Source organism: Octodon degus, unplaced genomic scaffold (assembly GCF_000260255.1).
Source record: "Octodon degus isolate 3935 unplaced genomic scaffold, OctDeg1.0 scaffold00116, whole genome shotgun sequence".
Classification (NCBI taxonomy): Eukaryota; Metazoa; Chordata; class Mammalia; order Rodentia; family Octodontidae; genus Octodon; species Octodon degus.
In genome coordinates, this window is record NW_004524692.1 from 6,275,296 (window position 1) to 6,291,904 (window position 16,609).

A 16,609-nucleotide genomic window follows, 5' to 3' on the forward strand; every position below is an offset into this window, starting at 1 on the left:
GATTAGAGGGGAACAAATGAAAAGTGTAATTTATTTTCTGTTTCAGATAGAGTCATAGGTTTAGACTAAGAGTTGATCATGGTCACATTGTCTGGTTTTTCTATCACACGATATGATTTCTCAGAGACCCAGAAATAGAGAAAATAGGAAGTTAATTAGGGGCAGAAAGGGAGGCACTGGAGAGAATATTTATTGAGATTTTCTAAGTGTCAGAAGCTGTACATGCATTCATAATACTCCTTTGCATGAAATATTAGCGTAAGCCCTATTTTAGCGATGAGAAATTAGAGGCTTAAAGTATGTTACAAAAAATGAAGTTTCTTCTAACCAAAATAACATTATAAGAACAGAAATTAAATCATTGTGTAGGAGAAAATAATCACAGCATATATCTTATGAGGGTCTTAAATTTATATTATATAAAGTCTTACAAATAAAAAGATCCTTGGGCCAGAGAGATAGCTCAGTAGAATAAGCGCTTGCCTAGCAAGCACAAGGTCCTGAGTTCAGTCCCTGGTACTGCAAATAAATAAATAAATTAAACAAATAAAAACCTTAAACAGATAACTCAGTGGACAAAAAACTAAATATTTCATAACAAAGGGCATCCAAATGACTGATAAGGAGAAAATACTAATAAAATAAACCAAATACAACTAGTTTAAAGGTCAACAAAGTTGCAAAATAGAGTTCTAAAAAAAATTCTAATATTAACTTTCAAAAGGAAGAAAGGAAAAATGATGAAGCCAAAACAAGAACAAGCAAACAGAAAATGTAGTAAACTGGTAGCCCTAAACCTAACCACATCGGCAAGTATACAAAATGTAAATAAACCAAACACTCCAATTAAAAGGCAAAGATATTAAAATGGGTAAGAAATGAAAAAAGATTGAACTATCCTATTAACAAGAAGTGCGCTTTAAAGATACAGATGGGCTGGAAGTAAATGGACAGCCCTTCAGCCACTAAATAAGAGTTAGGTGTGATTCTACAAATACCAGATAAAGTTAGCTTTAGGATGAACAGAGAAATTTCATGAATAAGAGTAATAAATATGTATACTGTGTGATATGAAAAATTGGGGTTTTGTGTCTTGTTTCAGTACAGAGCTCCTAAAACTCTTGTAAATTCCCAGGTGATAAGAACATCTTTTGTTTTGATAAGATGACTTAATGAATTCCTGGATAGTTTCAGAACTTGGCATCTGAAAAAACAATCCCTGATTGGAAGCTTGAAACTTGTTCCCTCATCTCTCATCCTGTAGAAAGGGAAGAAAGGCTGGAGGTTGAAGTAATTATCAATTATGCTTGCTTCTTTTTCTGGGAAACACCAAATGGCGGTGATGCCGGTGCAGCAGCGGGAGAGGCCCAGGCATGGGAAGCCGCGGGCAGCTTCCACGGAGGCTTCAGCAGTGGGCTTCGAGGTCGTGGGCGTGGGCCGGGGCCGAGACCACGGAGCTCAAGGCAGTAAGGCTGAGGACAAAGAGTGCATTCCTGTCACCAAGCTGGGCTGGCTGGTCAAAGACATGAAGATCAAGTCCCTGGAGGAAATTTACCTTTTTTCCTTACCCATCAAGGAGTCTGAGATTATTGACTTTTTCCTGGGCACATCCGTCAAGAATGAAATTCTGAAGATTATGCCTGTGCAGAAGCGAACTTGTGCTGGCAGGTGGACCAGATTCAAGGCATTTGTCGCCACTGGGGACTACACCAGTCATGTTGGCTTGGGTGTAAAGTATTCCAAGGAAGTAGCCGCTGCTTCCAAGGAAGATAGCCTGGCCTATCTCTCATTGTCCTCATGAGGAGTGGCTACTGGGAAACAAGATCGGCAAGTCCCACACTGTTCCTTGCAAGGTGGCTGGCCACTATGGCTCTGTGTTGGTGCGTCTGATCCCTGCCCCCAGAGGCACTGGCATTGTCTCAGCCCCTTTGCCCAAGAAGCTGCTACTAAAGGCTGGTATTGACGACTGGTACACCTCTGCTAGGGACTGCACTGCTACTTTGGGCAACTTTGCTAAGGTCACCTTTGATGCCATCTCCAAGACCTACAGCTGTCTGACCCCTGACCTCTGGAAGGAGATTGTGTTCACCAAGTCTCCCTATCAGGGATTCACCAACCATCTTGTGAAAACCCACACCAGAGTCTCTGTCCAGAGGACCCAAGCTCCAGCAGTGGCTACAACATAAAGGGTTTTTACACAAGAAAAATAAAGTGAATTAAGTCTGTCAAAAAAAAATTATGCTTTATAAAAATTCCTGAAGGATGAAGTTCAGAGAGTGCTGGGGTAGTGAACACGTTCACACATGAGAGGGTGACCCATCCAACTCCATGTGCTCTACATGAACTACATTCCCAGTTGTGGGTGACTAAGCTACATGATCAGCCACAAAACCCTCAGCTTTGACCTTCCCCAGGGGTGGGGAAGAGGTAGAAGGCTGCCCTCTCCCTATTTCATTCCTCACTACATCCCCTAGGTCAGTTTGCACCCAGTTGCTATGCCCAGCCCTTTTTACTTTGAGACAGTGCCTTCACAAATTGTCCAGCAGGGACTTGAACGTGTGATCTTGCCTCAGGCTTCCCCAGTGTTGAGATTACAGGTGCCTCTGTGCCTGGCTACTTATTTCCTAGTTTTGACTTAGTTTAAATGTTATTCTCAATATCACACAGCATTTTATTAGAGCCAGGACAGGAACTTATGTATTTTGCGTTCATATTCACTGATATTTACAGTATGACATATTGTCCATTTTTTTCATCACTACTAATACAAATGTAACAATGGAGGAAACAATAGTTTCATAATGCTGTGATTTTTATTCCTGAATTTTTTTTGAAAACAGAATGAGAATGGAGAAGCATTTCTGTAGAAACTGACCTAGAGGTACTTTTAGAGCAGATACTTTAATCTCTCTCAAATAATTTCACTTTTACCCATCATGTCATAATCTTTCTTGTGCCTGCAAATGACCAGACCAAGGTTTCTGGGAAGATGTAGATAGAAACTATCATGAAATAGAAAGGGCCTGGGTAGGGTGGGATGAGATCAGTGAAAAATTCTGAGATTCCTGCATCCATGAATATTCAGGATAAAACTGAAAGGTAAATTGACTTTGCAAAAATAAAAATATATTTTCAGATTTGTAATGTTTTGGCTCATCATGCCTGTTAGGCTCCAATGGAAGTGACACTCCTGCCCCCAGCCTGCTTGCCAGCAGCAGCACTGTTCTCTGCGGAGAATTCAGCTCAGCACCAGAGACTTTCGTGGGCAACCACAGGATGTTGTGGAGGAGATAAGATAGGGACTCCTGCAGCTCCTGGGACATCCGGGGTTATCTAGGGACACTTAAGAACTTATACTGGGCACTTTAAGGACTCTGCCCGCTGATGTGCAAGACATCCAGAAAACTTTCGTTTTTGGTACAGGGATTGAACTCAGGACCTTGCGCTTGCCAGGCAAGGGCTTATGTCACTGAGCTATCTCCCTGGCCCTCCAGAGAACTTTGACCGCAAGTGTTTATTGGGATCTTCCCATCTGAAGTCCTTGACCTTCTTCTGTCCACCCCTGTGTACAGAGAAGGTCTTAACACTCTCTGCCTGCCTGCACCCAGGCACAATAAACGCCAAGTCTTATTGCCCTGATTCAAGCCTGGTGGTCTCTGCTGGTTTCCTTCCAAGCCCACAGGTTGCATACATAATTCCCTCAGGAAATTATGTATGTAATTTCCTGTCTTGACAAAGTTTGGCCCATGGGATCCCACTTTTCCTTGCTTGTCTCCTTCCTAAGGCTTCTCATTCACTTTTAATTGATGCTGCAAATTCTCTTCTATCTACAAATATTGGCATGTGCTAGGCTCTGTTCTTAAACTTCATACTGTATCTTAATTTCTTTGGTCATCTCATTTAGTCTTCTGCTTTGGCATACTCAAATTTATTTCCAGTTCTTGTGTCTTCTTTCTGAAATTAGCAAATTTAATATCCAGCTGTTTCCATTTAGATGTTTAACAGTCATCTAAAAATTGTGTAGAATTTTAAAAATATATTTATTACAGTGTCTACAGGGTCTCACTACTAGATCAAACTCATAGTGCTCCTCCTGTTTTAAGCCTCCCAAGCACTGGGATTACAGGCGTGTGCCACCATGCCCAGTCTCAGTTACCGTCTCAGCTCACCCTGAGGGTGGGGCTGGCATGGCACACCAGGGATCAAACTCTGGCTGCTACATTCTGCCTAAGCAGGCACTTTAGTGTACTGAAGTATCTGACTGACCCTTAAAAGTTGATATATGCCAAGTTAAACTCTTTTTTTCCTACCCTGTACCTCCTCTTTAACCTTGTTCATGCCAGTACATGGCAGCTGTAATCACTCAGCTTTTCAGATGAGAAAATAGTGATGAACATTGACTCCACTCTCTTACTCCCATATCCACCTATCAGCAAATTCTTCTCTGTGCTATGGTTTGAAAATGGGTAGTGCCCACCAAGGTTCATGCATAAAGCCTTGGTCCTTAGTGTGGCACTACTGGGAGGTGCTGTGGACTTTTAAGTAATGCCTTATAAGAAATCTTTACATCATTGGGAGTATGCCCTAAAAGGCTACCAGAGATCCCTGCAGTGGGCTCCAAACTCCTGCCAGGTGTTATGATGCACAGCAAGAAGAAAGAGTAAGAAACAAAATAGTGGTGCAGTGTAAGTCCCGCTCACTGCACAAGGTCCTGAGTTTGATCTCCAGTACTGTAAAAAACAAAACAAAGCAAAAAAACAAACAAAACTGGTGCAGCAGGAATCTAGGAAGATCAGTTGTTCTAGGGAATGAAACACCAGGAGGCAGGCAGAACCTTGATATTTATTGATTACATCGGTATCAACGCTAATGTGTGAAGGGCAGTGTGTGTTTCCAGGAACAGTAATGGGGAGTATGATGGGCTACTCAGAGAAGAACACATTCTGGAAGGGCAAGACGGGGGCAACAAGGCAATATTATGTCTTATCGTCCTAGGCAGGGAATCACTAGCCCTAGGGATTTCAGCTGTGACAGCAGAAAGCAAGGAATTTTTTCATCTGAATATGGCTCAAGGGGCAGGACAAGGATGGCCTTGGATGTCCTCTAGATTCAATTTATAATTTGGGGTCCCCTACAAAAGTGGACGTGTGACCCTGGTCTCCTTGTCTCTCTCTCTTTCCTGGCTCGTGATGTGAGTACTTTGCTCCACCACACGCTTCCTACCATTGCCCTTGGGAGTCCTCACCAGAAGCCCAAGGCAAGCTGCTGTCCAGTATTAGACTAGAACAGTGGTGGCTTACCTCAGAATTTCCGAGGATCACAAACAGCTGTGCAGCACACATGCTGTGAGTTTGCCACCAGTGGACAAGAACCTCAAGAACCACAAGGTAAATAATTTTTGTCTTTATGAATTAATAGTTTCAAGTATTCTGTTAAGGTAAGACAGAGCTAAGTTACACACTTTGCCTTAGAAAAATGCCCAGAACCTAAAACTGCACATCACCTTCACCAACTTTGACACTACTCTCTGTCACTTGCACTCCCCCAATAGCAGCCTCATTAATCTCCTTGATTGTACATTGGTCCCCTGCAGTCTATTCCCCCCACCACATAACCACATGGCTTTCTCTTCTTTAAGATCTACTCAATGTCACCCATCCTATAGGCTTGCTTGTCTCCTCTAGGAAGCATCACTTCCTGAACTTTCACTCGTTGTCTTCCCTGCCTTCTCTTTTGTCCAAGAGATCTACCACACTGAAACCTAAGAACATCGAAAGAGGGACGTTGTCTTCTTTCTTTTCTTTTTTTTTTTTAACCAGGGATTGAACTCAGGCCCTTGCGCTTGTCAGACAAGCACTTATTCTACTGAGCTCTCTCCCTGACCCTGTCTTCTTTGTTCATTACCCTATCTTCAGCAACTAGAACAGTGCCTAATACACAGTATTACATCTGTTAAATGAGTGAATGAATGTCCTGAGCCATGATAAAATCTGAGTGATTATAAGTGATATCTAGCATTCCTTTCTTACAACATTCAGAGAAGAAAATTTGGAGCATCAAAGGTTGGGATTTCTCTGGGCCTTAGCAACTCCATCCTCTATGAGACTGGAACAGTAAAGAACAGAATGTGTTAGAAAATTGAGAAACCTAGGGGATCAGATAAATTTAGTGGGGTTGAGGAAATAGCTCAGTAGAATAAGCAGTTGCCTGGCAAGTGCAGGGTCCTGAGTTCAATCCCTGGTACCAAAAAAATTTAGAAAGAGTAGAATAATGGGTGTTTCTAGAGGGGAATTTGTATTATATGAAAGTGAGAAACTGTTGTTGCTTATTTTAAACCCTGATAGTGTTGTTACAACTAATTTAAATTGTAAAAATAGCATTTCAATAGACACCTGTTTGCCAACACATATATAGAGTATTATTTTACAGAGTATCCAGGACATGGTATATTTTCAAGAGCAGAGATTATTCACTTTTTATAGATCTAAAGGCTGGGTGGCCCAAGATGCAGCAACCACCACCTGGAGAGGAATTTCCTGCTGCCTCATTTCACCCAGGATCCCCTCACCTTTCAGCACCACCCCTCTGAGGACTATGTTTGAACTTTGAGGACACATTCCAGCCAAAGCAGTAGGTTGTAAAAAAAGCAGCATATCAGAAGCATACAGCAGTCTCCTCATAGATGTTATTTTGCACTCAATTATTATAGAAAAATCTTCTTCTGGGGCAGGCCAGATAGCTCAGCAGACTAAAGCACCTGCTTAGGCAGAGGACAGTGACTGGGGTTCGATCCCGTGTGCCTTGCTGGCCCCATCTCTGGGGTGCACTGAGATGGGCGTGGTAGGGTGCGCCTGTAATCCCAGCACGTGGTAGGCTGAAAACAGGAGAATCGTTATGAGTCCTATCTACGTAGTGAGACCCTGTAGACCCTGTACTAACTATATAAAAAAAATCTTTTGCAGAAGAAGTAAGCATGACATTAAAATATGAAATAAAGACTGTTACATTTCAAGCTAGAGCAAATGGGAGCATAAAGATGTCTTCCCCACTAATATATTTTAATCACTAGCCAAACTTTTAAATGTAATACAAAATAGATATTAATAACAAAATATAAAAAGTGCCCGTTCTTCTATAAAAACAAAATTTCATAATAAAATGGTTAAAGAAGAACAATAGTTAATATGCTGTGTACCATGATGTTAAAAGAATGACCAAAATGTTGCTCAGAGTACAAGTCTTAGATTAAAAAAGACTCGATGGAAGGAAATGACACAAAGCTTTCTTTTCAACAAGCTAAGAGAAACTGTAGTGTAAACACAACAAATTAGCATGGAAATGTTGAAATAGTTTTGAAACAACAGAATAATTTGGAGAGGGTTGGCCAGATAGCTCAGTGGATTAAAGTGCCTGGTTAGGCAGGTGCAGGGACCAGGGTTTGACCCCCCATGTGCTCTGCCAGCCCCACCCCTGGGGCATGCTGAGAGGGCAATTGAGACCGGGCATGGTGGCATGCCTGTAAGTCCAGCACTTGGGAGGATGAAAACAGGAGAATCACTATGAGTCCGATCTACATAGTGAGACCCTGTACAGCCTGTAGACCCTGTACCAAATACCATTGGGAAAAAAGAAAAAAAGTAATTTGGGGAATTCCATGAACAGCTCCCTAGTTCCTCTATCCAGCTCCCTATTTCTCTGTCTTCTATTACACAGGCTTAAATATCATGTGGTTTCTCTTATATGAGAAACTCAAAATTTATGTATACATGAATAAATAACCAAACTTTTGGACTTCTTGAGTAGAATGCCCCTTCCCACTCACTCTGAAATATTTATATTACTGCTACAGAGCCTGTGGAATACACATAACCTTTAGTAAGTTAATAACTTGGGATTTCACAGAAACCAGCTAGCAACCCAGTTAGAGTGTCATTTCCTCAGTAAAGTCCACAAGCGCTAGGCCTGCTGCTGGGAGTGCCTCTGCCTTCTCTGTGGGCCTTGTTCCTCTGTGCCCCACTCATAGGTCTGGCCTGGGTCAATCACCATGTGCTGCACAGCTCAGCTGGCTATGAGTCTACAGTTGGGTTTCCCAGAAACTGCCCAGTCGCTGCAAGTGACTTCTGAGCAAGCCAAAGTGGGAGACTCACTGTAGAGCTCGTATCTCTTTCTCTTTCGCGCCTCCAATTGCATGCCTTTCTCTGTGTCCCCCTGCCTGCCTGCCTTCTAGTTCCATCAGTGATTCAGCACATCCCTTGGGGAAGGGAGCTCTGAGAAAGAAACTTAACCTCTTTTTGTATCCAGAGCAATGCCCACAGCTGCTGGCAAAAGCCCAAAAATCTGCCTCAGAGTCTCTAGGGCAGTCCCCCAAATGGAAACTTCCCTCCTATTCATTTGACATTAAGGCACCTTAATGGATGAGGGACTGACAGCACAACTGAAAGGCATTTGACTGACTTCGAAAAAATACAATTTAGAGGAAGACACATGTACAAAGCAAAAATGGCAATGTAAAGCAGAAGGACCATGAGGAGTAGGGTCCTAGCCACTTTCGGAGCACAGACAAGTTCTAAGGCAGCATCCATCACTGTAAGTTACCTTGTGTCTATAATTAAGAGTTTTTTCATCTATAAAATCGGAATAAAATGGCTTGCTTACTTCATGGGTGGCTGTGGGAGCTAAACTGGAGAGTGGACGTGGAAACACTTTGTAATGCTGGAGACTAGGGTTGTGCTAATGACAAAGCACACCAGGTAGCAGTGAAAGAGATGGTCCTGTTATGGCTGTCCTGTGTGGGGCCCCCGGAAGCTTCACTGGATCTGCGAATTTACACAGATGTCAGAACTGATCTTAGCTCCATGTCGCAGCTTCTGAAATGTATCAAGTAGAATAAAGGAGAAGAGGCCAGAGGATCCTTGGGGACCCCAGCTCAAGCCAGCACCAGCAGGACCACTCCTCAGCCAATATAAACCTGACTCTAAAGGACCAAGAAGTGGTTGCTTCAGGCAGAGCTTATGTTAACCTCTCTCCCTGCTGGTATTGGGTCTAATTGCCATGTCTCCTGCTTTGAGACATGATCATGTCACACTTGGTTACAGGGACAAACGATGATAAGTCTTCTCTAAAATCTTTGAATCAGCTCCCTTTAAGAAAATGGAGCAAAAAGCAGGAGTGATGAAAGAAATGCGCAAAGTGCTCATTCTCATGTGGTAGAACAAGGACTGTCCATAGTCCTCCTTGCCTCACGCACAGTCCTCCATTCTATCCCTCCCCTCAGCTCTATTCCCTGACTGATTTCCTGCCGCTCCCTCTCTCACTCCAGCTGGGTAGCACACCGAGTAGGTAGAGACCCAGATTTCTCGGCCTCGATGACTATCCTGAGTGCTGGTTTGTTCCTTATTACTTATTAGGCCTTGGGTGATCATGTTAAGCATTTTCCCATCCTTGTGATGAGATACCTGAGTAAAACACCTTGAAGGAGGATACACTTCTTTTTGCTCATGGATTCAGAGGTGTCGGTCCATGGAGAGTTGGGTTCATTGCTCTTTGACCTGTGACACCACAGAAACATCGTGGTGGTAGAGTGCCAAGAAGGAAGGCTGAGTGAAAAAACCAGAGCCTGTCTGTGCTGGAGAGCTGCTTCCTTTTTCCACATTTGTTACCTTTAGGACTCCACCCTGTTGGATAGTGCCACCCAAATACAAGCTTGGTTGCCCTCTCCTGTCAGGTTGCTGTCACATACAATCATCTCTGAAAACACCCTCACATGCTATTTCCCAGGTATTTGTCAATCTAATCACGGTAACAATCAAGAGTAACCATCACAGATGAGCTGACTTTAAGGCTATATACCTGTTTCCTCATCTGGGAAATAGGGATAACAGCAGTTCCTGGTCATTAAAATTCTAGATCATAAATGAGGTAATCTATATAAAGCATAATAAAAGGGACTACCTCCTAGTAAATCTCCAGGTATATTAGCTTTATGTTAATTAATTCATTTAAAACAGCTTCAAGTAACTTCCAAAGGGCCAGGCCCAATTCCAGTCTTTAGTAAGGATACTGGTGAGCAATTTGTCCTGATCATGACTCCTGTTGCCCTCTGTTGTTAGTATTGATGTCCTAGCTTCTCCCACTAAAAAAAAAAAAAAAAGAAAAAAGAAAAGAAAGAAAGAAAAAAAGAAAAGAAAAGAAAAAAGAAAAAGAAAAGAAAAGAAAAAACCCAAAGCCTGTTTTGACCTCTGCAAGCAGACTACAGAGCTCCAGTATAACTCATTTCAGGGATTCCAATTCTTTGCTGCCCTCTGCTGACACAGGTGTGTGTGTGTGTGTCCTGTGCCAGGTGAGAGTGAGGGTGCTAGCAAGGCTAGTGGCGGGTTGGCAGTGTGGGGTGACAGACAGAGATGTCTGCTACAGCTGGTCTTGTTTTCACGACAGTCAAGTCTTGAGACCAATTACAAACCCTTACATTATATTCCAAAAATGTAAGCATTTTTGAGAGAGAGAAAGAGAGAGAGAGAGAGAGAGAGAGAGAGAGAGAGAGAGATCAGTAGAATCTTAACATTTTGCTAGTTTTTTTCGCAGCTGTGCAAATTAGTATAAACAGATTTGCAAAACCATTTGGAAGCTATTTTGTGGAAATTAAGAATGTTTTGATATAAAACATGTTATTATGATGTTAGAAAGCAAGCTATGTTACCACATTAAATAAAAAATCAAATGAACACTAAGACTAGAAAGCACTTTGGAGAACTCACTACTACGTGTCCTTGATGAGCTGTGACCAGCTCCGAGCTCCTCAGCTGGTAGTTATCACTTCACAGCTAAAGTAGACAAATAAACACAGCTCTACACATAATGGAAATTCACCAAATGAGCATGCAGATTTTGGAGATTAGTGAGTGTAAAATCCAGTCTAGCTGGAGATATAGCTTAGCAGCACAGTCCCTGCCTGGCAAGCTCAAGGTCCTGAGTTTGATTCCTGGTACAACATCCCCTCCCCCTAAAAAAAAATAATCCAAGCTTGAGTTCCAAAGTTCTAGGATTTGCTTGGTGAAAATTCATCTAGAATAAAGTTTATTTAAAAAAAAGAAAAAAAATCCAATCTAAATGGACACAAATCTTATCTATAGCGTTCCCTCTGCATGGATTTTTACATGGACTTCTTAAGGGACAAGGAGCTCATAGCCTCCTGGACAGTGCTTTCAGACCTGACTTATGAAGGACTCATTATGCACCTAGTGAACCTTAAACTTTTACACAGTTTTTTTTTTTCTTGAGATAGGGTCTCACTGTGCAGCTCAGGCTGGCCTTGAGCTCACTTTGTAGCCCAGGCTGGTCTCAAACTCACAATAATCCTCCTGCCTTGTGAGTGCTGGGATTATAGGCCTGTGCTACCACGCCCGGCCCAAGTTTCCTTCTTATACAAACCTTGCCTTCTGCATCTGATGATTAGGTCCTCTTTTCTGATTCTTGCATTCGTGTTATGTCTGCTCTACAACCCACATCTCTTATCAAAATCTGCCAATCAGGACAGAAGGTAGAGGCGGTTTCATGGCTCTAATGCCGCAGGTATACTCCATGAATGTGCTCGGTGCATTGCACACTGCTTAGAAGTATGCCAGCTAATCTTGAATGATGCACTTTGTTAACAGATATGACAATGTCTGTGGGGTAGAACATTCTGTTTAGAAGGTCAAACTAAACAGTTGAAAGTAGGGTACAAACTGCTGCCAGAACTGAGATATGAGGCATGCATGATGTTGAGATCAACAAAAAGGGGAAACGGCACAGTTCACAGGACATGAAAAAAAGTTATCTCTTGAGACTATAACAGCATAGTCAAAGCTATACATAGCTCTACTTAAATAACAGGAGCAGTGGAGCATGACCAAGAGAACAGTGTATTGACTGTGAATGCAACTGGCTCTTTTATAGTACATTACCACTACCACAGGAAACCTGAGAGCCACAGGCTAGCCCCCTTGTCAGGAATCTCTGCCTCTGATGATTGAATGCTACTCTGATTCTGTAAGATTGCAAAGGGAAGAAGTTGGTGGAGTTTCCTTCAACCCTCTGTCAATCTTCAGAAAAGTCCGTGACAGCTAACCACCTGCTAAGTTGGGGGACAGTCCTGCAAGACTCCCTCACTAGTAGGGATTTCCCAAAACCATAATCAAGTCAGTGATTTTCTAGAAGGACTCACAGAATTTACAGAAAGCTCATATATTCACAGTTAGGGTTGATCAGAGAGAAAGGATACAGAATGAAGTCAAGAGAAGAGACAGGTAGTGTAGGGTCTAGGTGGGTTCTCGGCCTGGGAGTCATGGACCGTATGAGCCATTCCTGGTGGTGACATGTGATTACACATCTGGAGTACCGCCAGCCAGGAAAGCACATCAAAGCCTTAGTGTCCTGAGTCAGCTTGGCTCCCATCACATGGCCATGGTTAGCAGCTTGTTACAGCAGATCTAAGTTTCCAGGCCTTCAGAGGACTGAGAATGATGCATGAGACAAAGCCCTCACCCTACTTCATAGGGCTATGTGGTTGGTACAAGTCTCCCTGTCAAACAGAAACATACCTATCAGGTGTAACATTCCAGAGAGTTAGAGTTGATCCCTCAGAATCCAAGGGCAAAGGCCAGACCCCTCTTGGGATGAGGTTAAATTGTTTACCACACAGGTCTCTTAAAAGTTTGGTTCAGTGTTTTCCCCAAAAGTGAAACAAACTGAAGGAAAAGGCAAAAAAGAGTGTTTTAGTCTGGTTAAACTTCTAAACAAAATACCATAAATTGTGTGGCTTATAGAATAGAAATTCATTTATCTCTGTCTGGCTCTTGGGATGGACAAGATCAAGGTGCTGACAGATTCAGTGTCTGATGAGGCCCGCTTCCTGGTTTATAGGTGATGCCATCTCACCGTGGCCTTCTATGGTGGCAGGGGTGGGGGGGTCTCAGGCCTTTTTATTTTATTTTACTTTTAAATGTATTTGGTTGTTATAGGGTCTCACTACGCAGCTTCAACTCATGGTGATCCTCTTATTTTCAGCCTCCCCAGCGCTGGGATTACAGGGTTATGCCACTACACCTGGACTCTGTGGCCAGCTCAGCCAGCCCTAGGGGTGGGGCTGGTGCAGCACGTGGTGCAGGGGATCAAACCATGGTCCCTGCACTTGCTAAGCTTGCCTGAGCATGCCTGAACAGGTGCTTTAGTCTGCTGAGCTATCGCGCTGGCCCTGTTCAGGCCTTTTTAATAGATACTAGTCCAATTTATGAAGCTTTCACCTTCCGGACTTAATCATCTCCCACAGGCCCCACTTGCTTAGACCATCACCTTGGAGGTTCTGATTTCACCAGATGGATTTGGATAAGGGAAGACGTAAATATTCAGCCACAGCATGTGGATCAGATTTCATTTCAAGTATAAGAGACCATGAAAATATGAAATATGTGAAATTCCAGAAATTAGAGACAAAATTGTGTAGCTCAGACAAGAGTACAGTTGGAGTGAGGAAAGCCCCCCAGCTCACTGTCCTGTGAGGGAAGGATGTGTCCAGAAGCTAAATGATGCTGACGTCTACCATCAGATGGCCAGCTAGGGAAGCACTTCAGCAAAGGCCTGGAAGCTTTGTGCTCTGACTCAAAAATAAATCATAAAACAATTGATAATATCCACAGGATTGTGACAGTGCATGCTATGACCCAAGAATTCTGTAGCCACATCAAATTATTTTATGCAAGGACATAAAAAGCATTCATATGAACAAAACTGTGTTGCCCATGTGAAGTGGTAGTTGTTAGGGCAATAACTAGAATGAGCTAGGTTCGGTGTACAGTTAGACTGATTCATCAGTTGTAGATGATTTTTCTGTATTTGATGTTAGAAAAATTTCTTCATGAAAAATAAAATAAAGGCTAAATGAAGTGACAGAGAAAGAATAAACCACTCAGGGACCATGTGTGAAAGGAGAGGGGGACACAGACATAGGTTGGAGAAGAAATAGTAAGTGACCACTGGAAATAGAATCAGAGGCCACAGGAAGTGGGAGGGCATGGTGGACTAGACAGCAAGAGAACAAAAAGCTCTGTGCAAGGAATGGGCAATGGACCAAAAGCTGAGGAGAAGCCTGGGAGCACGAAGGCTAAAAACGGTGATTGGATTTGGCACCAGGCTGTAGATTTGGTGGCTTAGGAAGGGCACAAGTCTGTCTATGCTGTATGGAAAGTGGGGATATAGAAATAGTGACTGAAGCTCTCTTTTGTCAAGGACTCTTATTGGTAAGGGAAAGAACGAAGAAGAGTCCCATCACCAAATGGCCCCAGGAGATTCACCTTCTGAGACTATGAGGGTCTCTGCTTGGCCGGGCAGAGTCTCCATGTATCATTGCAGGAAAGCATAGGCAGATTTTGTAGGCAGTACCAAAGAAGTAAGCTCAGGGAGGAAGAGGGGAGATGCTGAAGGCAAGGCACACTGTGGTGTGTGGTTGGAGATATATATGTGATCTTAGAATGTCCTTAAGATACTTTGAGTTATTTATCACTTTTCTGTTCTCTCTTTCAGGTTGCCCATGACTGAGCAAAAGCAAAATGGCTTTATTAACAAGGTTACAGATATATGCTGTTTATATCTATTTGAGGTGTAGAAAGGCGGTGCCCAAAGACTACTATGGATTCTTTGAGAATGGAAGTCTTGGGGATGTGTGGATCTGTGGCATCAGCAGAAAAATGCAGGCCAAATTTGTGGACTTCTAGTATTTTTAAGACTCTTAGCAATTTAGGAGTGAAGGAGTGAAGAGTGAAGGAGTGAAGAGCATGAAAGAAAAGTAAAAGGTGATAGGTTATCTTGGAGGACTTTGGTTATATCTGGAAGCTGCAAATTATCTTAAGTAGTGGAGCTTCCTTGAATTATATGTCCTCAAAGCTACAATTTTCTCCTCTCCTTTCTGCCTAGCTTTACTCCTTCTACCCTACTCATAAATGTTGTTTTTGTTTAAAAATGAGGTTGATGGGGCTGGGGAGATGGCTCAGAAAAATGAGGCTGAACTGAGGATGGTTTCCATGAACAGACACTGCTCCTTTTCTTCTGAAATGGGTAGAGGCAAGGTTAAGTTGGCCTACGTGGATTTGCTTTCTGCAGGGCAGACAGCTGCTGATTTTTATGATAAAAAGCCTCAGAGTGAGAATTCTACCAGTTAAGTGCTAGTTTCAAAAACCCAATGGAGATTCTTAGGATCATTGCCTTACCCATCTTGTTTATATAAATGTGTAGTTTTGCCCCTGCCATGTTTCCTAAGTTTTCTCCTTGTTCTCTCTTCATTATTTAATCCTTAAGTTCTCACTTTCCATTTAACTCTGTTATATCTTTCAATTGTTATTTCTTCTTTTGAGTTTGTACACTAGGGAGACTATATGATATTTACACATGTGGATCTGATTTATTTCACTTATGAATATATCTTCTAGTTACATCCACTTATATATGAAGGCTTTGAGTTTATTATTCTTTATAGCTGAGTAATACTCCATTGTATAAAAATACCACATCTTTTTCATCCCTTCCTCATGTGATGGGCATTTTGGTTGTTTACAAGATTTGGCTATCACAAATTATGACTGACCTTGTCAGATATAGAAGTTACTTTTCAGTTATATAGGTCTTGCTTTAACTTGGTCTTAACCATACAGCAGAAAAGTATAACCACGAGGTATGAAAAGTAAAGCCATATTAATATGCTGAGCTGCAAAAGGCTCAAGTCAACAACTTCTGACAATTGCCACTTCTGCTGATAACCCACTACTATTATGAACTATTGGACTCCATTCCTGGGAAAAGATTTTATCACATCTGGCCCCATCCATGATCTGATTACTCTCCAAAGGCAGTCTAGGCTTTCACTACATTCCAGATATGTTAATCAGGCAAAATGAGGTATAAAACATATATTTGTTCTCCTAGTTATGATAACAAATGATTATAATAAATGTAAGTTGTATAAATAACCATCCATGTAGCAAACATACCTGAGGTGATTAGATTGCCAGAATAGATGACAGTACTTATTCAATCAGAACAGGAAAACTGATGAGCTAGCCCAGAAGAGAAAGAATTCTAGATCCACTTGGGGGGTGGGTAGCTCCTAAGCAAGCATACTGAAGTCCGAATGACACTCTAGCCACACCGAAGGAGTGACCCATGGGCCACTTTCTCCATGTGGGCTCAGTTGTACCTTGACTGCAAAAGTGCCACCACAATCTGACAGGGCCCAGCTGTGTCTGGAGCTGTGGTGCAATCCCCACTCAGTGCGCTGCTTGAACCCTGGTGGGAAGGGGTACTGTGGTCTCTATCCAGTGCACTACATCCTCACAGGGAACACACATCACTATAAGGCCCTCACTCTGGACAGATGCATGTGCTCCACTTCAGTTTGGCCCAGCACACACTTGGTACCACTTTCCCACTTAGTGCTCTTTTCTCCTCCTCCTCCTTTTCCTCCTCCTCCTCCTCCTCCTCCTCCTCCTCCTCTTCTCCTTCTCCTTGTCTTTTCTTCTTCTTCTTCTTCTTCTTCTTCTTCTTCTTCTTCTTCTTCTTCTTCTTCTTCTTCTTCTTCTTCTTC